General features: G+C 47.5%; 1 protein-coding gene across 4 annotated transcripts in view; it reads left to right on the top strand.

Annotated features, from left to right (window-relative positions):
- Positions 1-851: 851 nt before the first annotated feature.
- Positions 852-11144, top strand: part of CPT1C (carnitine palmitoyltransferase 1C) — a 55283-nt gene continuing 44990 nt past the window's right edge. For 2 of the 4 annotated variants that reach the window (XM_081166303.1, XM_081166299.1), the window contains exon 1: positions 6604-6758. The gene's annotated coding sequence lies outside the window, so the exon portion shown is untranslated. Of the gene's footprint in view, positions 1175-1479; positions 1534-6529; positions 6547-6603; positions 6759-11144 lie in introns of those variants that run through there. The other 2 variants (XM_081166300.1, XM_081166302.1) reach the window with 2 other exon arrangements.

Below are 11144 nucleotides of genomic sequence, written 5' to 3'. Positions count from 1 at the left end.
ATGTGTATGAGGTCTCCTGTTGGGCGACCTGCACCCAAAGGTCTGCCTGTGGCCTTCTTTGGCTTAATTTCAGGTGGATGGTGGGGGTGGAGAGACCCCAAAGGCCAAGGTGGGGGTGGGAGGGGGGTGGTGCAAGAAGGGAAGGGAATTCTCTGCAAGCAGTCACCTCAGACGTCTACTAAAAGTGACCTGTCTCTTCTCCACAAATTTCAGCAGCTCTCTCTCTCTCTCTGTATAAGAGGGGGAGAAAGGCTGTGAGAGAACTGGAGTGTCAAGAAGAAAGAGGGAAGGGGCAGAAAGAGAAAAGGGGTAGCAGGACAAAGAATGAGCGAGGACAAGTGCCTGGGAGGACTGGGAAACCAGGTTGGGTTGGGATTCTCGGGGGAGTGAAATTCAGGCCTTAGGCATGATCTGACTCATTCCAGAGCCGGTTCACAAAATACAAACAAATTAAGATTATTATTAAAAAACAAAGGAACGAACGAACCCCCACACACCACACATTAACATTTTCTACTCATTTTGCAACTCCTGCTTCCATGAACAAGGAGGCAATGAAAAGTGAAATGAAACGAGGTTCAGAAAACTGGAGCTCTCGTGGGTAGTGAAACAGGGAGACTTGAGGCTATTGTGGAGGGGTGGGGGGAAGGCGACTGGAAATCTGGGGTTGGGGAAACCTTCCCCCCCCCCGCCCTCCGGCTCAAAAAGAAAAGCGGGGTCAGCGGCGGCGTCTCCGGAACCAAAGATTTCAAGGCGGGGGCTCCGGAAGCCCCGACCACCTCCAGAAGCATCAGCATCAATAAAGCGGCGCGGGGCATTTCGGGAAAATCCTTGCACGGCCGGAGCCGGCATGGCCAGCTGGGCGGCGACGAGGAGGAGAGATGCTGGAGGCCGGCGGGCAGGCGGGAGAGGACAGGCGGACTAGTGGGTAGAGGAGCAGGGGGCCGCCAGGGGCAAGGACCCGGAGGAGCGAGGAAGGAACTGCTCGGAAAGGAGGAGAGAACGGAGAGGATGGAGAGGAAGAGGAGGAGCTGGGGTGCCGCTGGGGACCCCCGAAAGGCTGCCCGTCGCCAGGGGGGTCCTGCTCCCCAGCCCTGAGCTTCGGCGCATGGCTCAGCCCCGGAATTGGGCCGGGTTGCTCTTGGCCGGGGGGTCACCCCAGAGAGGCAGCAAGGTGAGCCCTCCCTCCCCCCACCCCGGGCCTAGTGGGTGCTGCTGGCAAGACAGGGCTTCTTTCTGGGGGCTACTGGGGAGGCGAGACCAACCCGGGTCTGTAGTAGCAGAAACTGGGGGGGAGGGGGAGGAAGGCACTGGGGGGGGTTATGGGTTAGTGGCGGTGAGTTATGGGTTCCCTGAGGGAGCAGTGGAGCCTAGTGGGAGTAGCTGTGTGGGCTGGGGGTGCCTTCTTCTGAAAGAACCAAAGGCCCAGGGTCCCAATCTAACCTGAGGTGCAGTTTGTTGTTTTTTTAATTTTCCCAGAGTTGGCAGCCTGACCCCTCCGGAAGAGCCCAATGAGACTTGCTGGTGGAACAGGTATGTAATAGCTGGTGGAAGGTGGTCTCGATGGGGGGTCGGGTGGGATGCCAAGGTTTACGGACGCCCGTCTGTGTACAGCTGGCCGTCGCTTCCTGAGGGCATCCACTACATAGGGTACTATTTATAGACAAGCCTGTGCAGATTCCAAGGCTGGGGTTTGATCAATGATCTGTTGGCACGATGGAGATTGGAGGGGGGCGGGCGGGGGGGGGGACTTTGGGGAGGAAATGGCAAGCAGGCGAGTGGCCGTCCCCTCCAGCAGGCATCGATTTATGCCTCTGCTGCTTTTGCTTGGCTTGCTACTGTAATGAGATGGTGGGGGCAGAGATAATTGCTTGCTTCCAAAGCCTAAATGGCAAATAGGATTTTTCTTATGCCACTTTGTACACACACACACACACACACACACACACACACACACTCCCAAGTCGTTCCACCAACATGAAAGTTGTCATGTTCAACTTTCTAGAAGGTAAGGAGGTCAGTGGCCCTGGATCCTCTGAGGTCACGTGAAGCAGCTGCATGTGTTTTTTCATATTGTGATTTTATGCTGTAACCGCCCTAAGACCTATTAAAACAAACAAACAAACAAACAAACAAACCCCCACACACCACACATTAACATTTTCTACTCATTTTGCTACTCCTGCTTCCATTAACAAGGAGGCAATGAAAGACCTACAAGTATAGGGTGGAGTAAAAAATATAATTAATAACAAGGAGGCAATGAAAGACCTACAAGTATAGGGTGGAGTAAAAAATATAATTATTAATAATAATAATAATAACAATCTCTTAAGTAGGTCTGGGGATGGGCAGTGCCTGGAAGTGAGACCTCTGAGAAACTTATGTTAGCCAATCCTTTCCTCTGTCAAAAATAACGTGAAGGCCAGTAGAAACTATTTTTTGTGTGGGGGGGGGGTGGATGTCTTTGTTTCCCTTCCTCACTTGGCTCCTCTCGTACACACACCCCTCCTCCAATGTTGTAATCATTTTAATTTTAGCAAACATGCTTTCTTTCGTGGGTGGAAAAGCAATTTCGGGAGGCCAAAGTATCTTCAAAGGATCACACCCTTTTATTCCATGTCAGATCATGCAGCCTCACATGTAACTCCATAAAAATTACTAGCTGACAAATATGTTTACTAGCTCACCTGATTTTATATTCTTCCTCTGCTAGTTATTTGTGCCATTACTGTTGAGCTATAGGGGAGGCAGGGGAAAAAGAAACCCCCCTCCATCTTTTTAAAGTTTGCAAATGTTTCCTTCTCCTGCCACTTGGAAGAAATTAAAGGGCCAAACTTTTCTTTTAATAAGAGAAAAATGAAAATCTGCCGCAAGAGCCTGCAAATTTAAACCAGAATGTTGATGCTTAATCATTTTCCCACAGGTCATTTTCATGATTAAAATCAGCCTCCCAACATTACTTTTCCACTGGTTGACTTTTTGTTCTTAATTATGGTAAACTGGTCTGCCTGTCTGCTATGTTTGGTGTTCGTTTGGTGCTTGCTTGTGTTAAGCAAAGTCTTGTTTAACTGAGTGAGACATTTACATGAGCTGTAGTGGCAGGCAGTGAAATACCTAACATTTAAAAGGCACTTCTTGATACCACAGAAAGCACATTTTTGTGGCTGGCTGCCATACACTTGTACATCTTTATCACCTCACACCTTTTCCCTAAACCTATAAGTAGAAAGTCTTAAGTAAGGAAACCAGCAAATGTGCACCTCATGCATATGAGATAGAGAGAGACTGAGCATTGGCTTGATGCCTAAACAACAGCACTAGCCATGCCAGTGTTGGTGGACAGCTGTCACTCAATAGAACCCAGAATACTAGGCATGTAGGGGTGTGTGGGTGTGAGGGTGTGGAATCTAGTCAAGTGGGTCAGTAGGAATACATATCATAGGTGCCACCTAGATAGCATTCTGAAATGGGCCTCAGAAGTCACGCAACCTCGAGAGTTATTAAAATAATGTTACTTTTCAGGCTATTTTCTAATTCTGCTTCAGGTAATAGATTAAAAAGAGAGATATTTGCTTCCTGGAAGGCTCAGTGGGGGCAGAAGACCTAGGCTAAACTATATCCATATAATTAATGGATATAGTCCATTGTGTTGGTGTTCTTGAGCAGCTAGCATTCCAGTTTAATTGTTCGTTGTAAAAAGATAAGACTGGATGCCATTCAGGAATGAAGCGAATCTACCTGAGAGGTGTTGGTGGTTAGAAAGCAGGCAGCGCTTCTTTGTGTGATGGCATTAGAGGAGGCCTGCTGCTTCCTGCATCTCTGCCTAAAGGAGGGGCAAGGAACCTCACACCTCTCTGGCCAACAGAACTCCCTGTGCCTCCCTCTCTCTAGGTCGCATTTCTCAAGGGCCCTGCTGTGCATCTTATTCGAGTGCTTCTGTCTGTCTGGGACCTGTTCTTGACCTGAGACACTGCCTCTTCCTTGCTTGGGTGGGGGGGCAGAAGGATTTGTGTGTATGTAGAGTCGGTGATGCTGAAAACCTCTGACTGTGTGTGGCTGGAGGACTATAGCCTGCTTCAACAGAGGTAAGAGTCCTGTCCATTACCGCACTTTCTTTTGTCTCTGGCCCTGCCCACCAGTGGCATGTGGCTCTCTGAACAGTGGCATGTGGCTCTCTCTCCCCATCCCTGGTTTGATATCCTCCAGGGGGTTCCTCAACTTCCTTTCTCCTCTCCCTCTCTCCTTCTTCCGCAAACCGTTAGGGGCTGGATGTGAAGCTGTGCTCCTCCTGGGCCCCAGTGATGTTTGTGCATGTAAACTCTGGGTCCTAATTTGTTTCTTCAGTGATACCTCAGGTTACAGGTGCTTCAGGTTACAGACTCCGCTAACCCAGAAATAGTACCTCGGGTTAAGAACTTTGCTTCAGGATGAGAACAGAAATTGTGCAGCGGCGGCGTGGCAGCAGTGGGAGGCCCCATTAGCTAAAGTGGTACCTCAGGTTAAGAACAGTTTCAGGTTAAGAACGGACCTCCAGAATGAATTAAGTTCTTAACCTGAGGTACCACTGTACTTACATTGAGTATTACTGGCATGGGGGCACCATGTTTGTCTAGCTCCCAAGCATAGTGTTGGCTTAGTTACAGCTTGCAAAGGCCAGTCTCCTCCCCTCTCCCCAAGGTAGCTGTGCATGATTTGAGGTTGTTGAGTTGCACACCCCAGTTTCTTATATGTAATTGTCATCTTTACGCATTTTTTTAAAAAGTGGTTTGATTAGAGACAGTCTGGACAGCTCAGTTGGTTAGAGCATGGTGCTGATAACGCCAGGGTTGCAGGTTCGATCCCCGTATTCATATTCCTGAATTGCAGGGGGTTGGACTAGATAGTCCTCAGGGTCCCTTCCACCTCTACAATTCTATGATTCTGTGATGGGCAAGAAAAACAGACTTGATTAGGGACAATTGTTGCATACAGTAAGCCTGCAAATTATGTGGGGGTTATGTTCTGTGGATTGCTCCTAAAACCACAATTGCATATAGTCAAAAGCCATTGAATCCAATTGTGGGGGGAGCGGGGCAGGGATTGCCAGCATCCTTTCCCCCAGAACTCCAGCCCCTTTTAATTTAATTTAATTTAATTATTTATTTTGCCACGCGCATAAAGCTGAATGTGCACATGTAAAATGTGTGTAGCTTGGGGCTTGCTGTAGTTTTAACGTGGAGAGTCCCCAGGCTGGTGTAGGGAAGGCCAAAGCTTATTCTATTTTATTGTTGTTGTTTTTTTAATTTCTCTCCTTTTAAAGCGGTGTACAAATAGGTACAGGAGGGATACACAAGCGATGCTGCATACAGCGAGTTAAAAGATAATCAGGAAAACTGAACTTGAAATTCCTTCTTCTCTTTTAAAAAACAACAAACAAACCACCAAACTGTTAGTACCTTTGAAAAGCTAAGCAGGGTCTGGTATGGTTTCAAATTGGATGGGAGACCATGTGTTGAGATTCCTGCATTGCAGGGATTAGACTAGATAACTCTCGTGGTCATAAGATAGTGCCCTGTGGAACACTTTAGCACAAGGATCGTGAGGCCAAAACCCAATTTCCCAGTGTTATTCTCAGGTTGGAGAAGAAGAATAAGAGTTTGGATTTGATATCCCGCTTTATCACTACCTTAAGGAGTCTCAAAGGGACGCGGGTGGCGCTGTGGGTTAAACCACAGAGCCTAGGTCTTGCTGATCAGAAGGTCGGCGGTTCGAATCCCCGTGACGGGGTGAGCTCCCGTTGCTCGGTCCCTGCTCCTGCCAACCTAGCAGTTCGAAAGCACGTCAAAGTGCAAGTAGATAAATAGGTACTGCTCCGGTGGGAAGGTAAACGGCGTTTCCGTGTGCTGCTCTGGTTCGCCAGAAGTGGCTTAGTCCTGCTGGCCACATGACCCGGAAGCTGTACGCCGGCTCCCTCGGCCAATAAAGCGAGATGAGTGCTGCAACCCTAGAGTCAGCCACGACTGGACCTAATGGTCAGGGATCTCTTTACCTTTAAGGAGTCTCAAAGCGGCTAACAATCTCTTTTCCCTTCCTCCTCCACAACAAACACTCTGTGAGGTGAGTGGGGCTGAGAGGCTTCAAAGAAGTCTGACTAGCCCAGGGTCACCCAGCAGCTGCATGTGGAGGAGTGGGGAAGCGAACCCAGTTCACCAGATTACGAGTCCACTGCTCTTAACCACTACACCACACTGGAGGGGAACTACTGTAAAACTGTGCCCCAAATAGTCATCCCTCAGAGCTGGCCTTTTGGGATGCAGTGGCATATATTTATACAAATAATTATATATCCCCATATCATAGACATATGCCACAGAAGTTTAAAACAAGCCATGCAGTAACATCATATTTAAAACCAATTAAGAACAGAAGAATTCAAAGCAAACACCAGTAGACCATTAATTGCCTGGGTACGTCTGGAATGCAGAGCAGAAATGTTTTCAGCATGCTTTAAAAGCTGGCACAGAAGGTGCCCATTGAACCTCTTTTGGAGGGATGTTCCAAGAGGTAAACATCTGGCTCTTATTATTTAGTTCCCTGTAGGCTCCCATGGCAAGAATTGGGAAGTCTTCGCTATTTTGCCAGGCTGATTACAAACCAGTACAACCAGTTTTGAAGTGGGAGGGAGTTTGAGCGGAAGAGTCAGCCAGCACATTTCTTAGAGGAGGCTGCAAGGAGCAGATTGCATCTGTGCTTAGGCGATTCAGCGCTGTACGCAGGTAGGATTGGGTCCTGGAGCAAAGAACATGCAGGAAATTGGATCAGGGAATGGGTGGTTGTGTGGAGAGAGGATTTAGGGCAGCCTCAGAAGATACAGTGGAATTTCCTTGGCTCTTCTTCCACAACTCAGTTGTATGGGAGAAGACCAGGAGGTGGATTCTGTAAAGCTTCCATTGCTCCTGACCATTCGCTGGGCTGGACGTGATGGAAGTTGCAGCCCAGCAATATTTGGGAGGGAATGAAGTCTCCTAGGTTCTATAAAAATAAGTTTTAATATGCTCCATGTTTTGGTGGAAAACAGGGTTGTGTGTGTGTCGTTGGTTTTTTGTTTTGGTTTGTGTGGATATGGGAAAAAGTGGTGTCTTGCCAACACTTTGGGTGGGGTTGTAGAGTCTAGCAAAGAGCCGATTGCCAGGATTCCCGAGTCCCACATTTCAGAACCTGTACTCCAGTTTGTCTCTTCCCTGTCACTGCCTTGGGTTTCCACCCTACCATGCTTTCTCTTGGAAAGTGTGCTTGTGTCCATTTGTTTGTTCATTTGTGAGTGGGAGGTTGATTGGTGGATGCCTCAAAGGAAGCGCACTTCCTGATTTAAACTCATTCCAGAGTGTCTGTCTCACTGGGTGGGACTCAGAGAGAAAAACTGAACGACGTTACTGTTCCATAGCAGGGGAGAGGGCTGGAACACACGAGAGCCCCGGGTTAGCCCTCAGCCTAATGACTTGCTCTAACTATGAAGCGTGATTTACTTCCCAAAGAATTAGAGTAAAACCACACATTACATTAACTACACTGTTTGCCCTTGAGTGCAGTAGTTTCCTTTCAAAATGTCCAGCGTGGATCAGGATCTTGGTGTGTCTTTGTGGGGGGGGGGGGCTTTAAACTTCTGCCCTCTGCTGTGGTCCCACATCTGAAGGGGAGCCCCACGCCTTCTCTTTGCAAGGGGAAACAAACTGCCATTCGGTCTAGTGCCTATGCTGGGTTGCCATATGTCCTGTTTTTCCAGGACACGTCCTCTTTTTCATGGGTAGAGTCGGCGTAGCGATCCGTAGTTAAAAGCAGAAGTCGGCAAACGTGTCCTCTTTTTTGCTCTTCAAAATAAGGCGGCCCTAGCAAGTAATTCAGTTTGCAGAAATTGGGTTGTTTTGCTGGTGCTTACTAAGAAGACAGCTATTCCCAGATTGCATTTGAAATTATAGGTTTAAGTTACTTTATGGGGTTGCAGATTATATATACTGCGCTGCTCAGTGGACCAACAGGTTGGGTTAGGTAGGTTGGGTTCCTGGGGTCCTTTGAAATTCTTCTTTTACCTAGGTGATGAGATAGTCTGGGCCCCCAGGCAAAACGGCAAGCGCAAGTAACACATTCCTGTTGTGGCTTGACATTTCACCTATATAGCTATGCTCCTCCTTTGCTATAACATCTTGTTTCAGCATTGCATATTTTGAGGCTTGACCCTGCAGGGGAAAGGAGCGAGCTAGCTGTGTGCTAGACGGAAGCAAACTGCTAAAATCAGGAGAACGAGTGTGGCGGCTGTAACTCAACCCGGATCCTCGCTGCCGGTGTGATGCTTTGATTCATTGATCTACAGCTTTTTGGGAAAGTGTTGACAACCTCTGTGTTTTCCTTTGACCGGGCAACTCTTCCTGAATTTGCAGCCGCTTTAACCCAAGAAAAGGGCCCCTTGGGATTGGGAAAGATGCAATTACCTCCCCCCCCCCCGGAGAAAACAGAAACAGGCTGGCTTCTTTGCTCTCTCCAAAACGCAAAGCAGAATTGGAAAATCTGTTAGTAACGGAGCAATTTTGTTTATGTGGTTTTTCTCTGCTTGCCAAATTGCATTTGAGGTGCTTTGCTGCAATGCAATAAAACCCATTTAGAGGCAACTGCTGAGTTGAAGCCCTTGCCACCATCTCCCCCCCCCTCCCCAAGCTAGCTACTGTTATTTTTCGCTCTATAAGATGCACCAGACCACAAGACTCACCTAGTTTTTGGAGGAGGAAAACAAAAAGAAAAAAAAAATCTGAATCTCAGAAGCCAGAACAGCAAGAGGGATCGCTGCGCAACGAAAGCAGCGATCCCTCTTGCTGTTCTGGCTTCTGGGATAGCTGCGCAGCCTGCATTCGCTCCATAAGACGCACACACATTTCCCCTTACTTTTTAGAAGGGAAAAAGTGAGTCTTATAGAGCAAAAAATACGGTAATTCAGTATGGTGCATTGGCACACGGTGCTTGGGATTGATCAGCACTAGCTGTCTGTGGACAGCACCCTTTACAAAACATGCAACTTCCGTCTTCTGTGGACAGGCCAAACGAGTCTTGTTGTGCTGATGGAACAAAGCTCCAAGGAAGTGCTGACTGGAGAGACGGAGGACTGGAGGGACCTAGAACACTCAAGGCCTAACTCCATGCTATATTGATTGTGTGGTTCTTAGTCACACTAAAGTTCTTTAAAATGCAATGTTGTAAAAGAACATCTTCAATAAAAATTAATAATAATAATAATACAGTGGTACCTCGGGTTAAGAATTTAATTCGTTTTGGAGGTCTGTTCTTAACCTGAAACTGTTCTTAACCTGAGGTACCACTTTAGCTAATGGGGCCTCCCGTTGCGCCGCCGTTGTACGATTTCTGTTCTCATCCTGAAGCAAAGTTCTTAACCCGAGGTATTATTTCTGGGTTAGCGGAGTCTGTAACCTGAAGCATATGTAACCCGAGGTACCACTGTAAATGCAATGTTAGGCACCCAGCAGGGGGAGGGGGGAGGGAGTAATTTTCACCTGGGCTGAAGCATACAGAGAGGGGGGATTTAACCCTTGTATCCTCAGCCACAATCCCAAAGGGATTTAGCCCCCATTCCTGCACCCCAAGCTGGAATTAACTATAGGGGAAGGGAAAGCTACCTTTGAAGGTGATCTGGAAACTGCAATTAATCCGGAATGCGGCAGCTAGACTGGTGACTGGGAGTGGCCGCTGGGACCATATAACACCAGTCCTGAGAGATCTGCATTGGCTCCCAGTATGTTTCTGAGCACAATTCAAAGTGTTGGTGCTGACCTTTAAGGCCCTAAACGGCCTCGGTCCTGTATACCTGAAGGAGCGTGTCCACCTGCATTGTTCAGCCCGGACACTGAGATCCAGCGCCGAGGGCCTTCTAGCGGTTCCCTCCCTGTGAGAAGTGAGGTTACAGGGAACCAAACAGAGGGCCTTCTCGGTAGTGGCGCCCGCTCTGTGGAACGCCCTCCCATCAGATGTCAAGGAAATAAGCAGCTATCCTATTTTTAAAATACATCTGAAGGCAGCCCTGTTTAGGGAAGTTTTTAATATTTAATGCTGTATTGTTTTTAACACTCGGTTGGGAGCCCAGAGTGGCTGGGGAAACTCAGCCAGATGGGCGGGGTATAAATAATAAATTATTATTATTATTAAGCCTTCATTGGTGCCATTGCAGCACAGGTGTTTGGGGGCAGAATTTTTTATTTTGGGATCACAGCTGGGGAGGGGAGGGTTAAGTTTCCCATCCATGTGCATTGCAGTCCCTGTGGAAATTGCCCTCCACGCCTGGAGGAGTAGTTACTGTTTTTAAAAAAATTCACTGACCTGGTTGCAAAAGATGTACAATCAACAGAGCAAGTATTTGGGTTGCAGGCGCAACGATGTGCTTTTTTAAACAAATAGGGTTGCAAGGAAAAGGATAACTCTGAAATGTGCAATTTATCAGATTTCTCATTCGACTAAAAACTTGTTAACTGGCCACTGCCTCTAACCCACATGCAGTTTCTTAAGTATCTATACAATTTGCCATATTCCCTTTGGCCGTCCCTGCCTAAAGAAATTTCCCTCTGGCGGTGACTGCCCTGGTTCTGTCACCCATAACTATACTTAGCTGGGGGGGGGGGGCATGCCTGGCCAGTAATTACCAGGGTGTTCTTCCTATTGCTGGGTAGCAATGACTTTATTATGAAGTCTTGCTGTGCATAAATAGATCTGTTTGTGTCTTGTGGAAAACAGTTCTCCTGTGCTGAAATTATCTCCATATAGGGGAGAAAAAATGGCATTTGTAGAAGCCTGGTGTTACATATGTGCAGGTAGCCTGCAGCGGCAGACCCACATGTTGGAGGCCCTGAAGCTTGGACTGTTATGGGGACTCCTTCACAACCAGCAACGTGGTGTGAATAACCACCGCTTCAATGGGGGTATTCCACAACAGATTGCCACATTTTTCATGTATATTAAAATAATTAACTACCACATCTCAGATTTTGATTAAAACCACTGGATTGGATTATCTCACACATCAAAGTCACTAGTGTGAATTAAAATTTCCTATGCCTCATAGTTTCTGAGTTTTGGGGAGGTGAAAAGTAAGAAAATTTATATATATG

Source organism: Podarcis bocagei, assembly GCF_964188305.1.
Source record: "Podarcis bocagei genome assembly, chromosome: 13".
NCBI classification, from domain to species: domain Eukaryota; kingdom Metazoa; phylum Chordata; class Lepidosauria; order Squamata; family Lacertidae; genus Podarcis; species Podarcis bocagei.
This window is presented reverse-complemented; position numbering and strand designations above follow the sequence as displayed.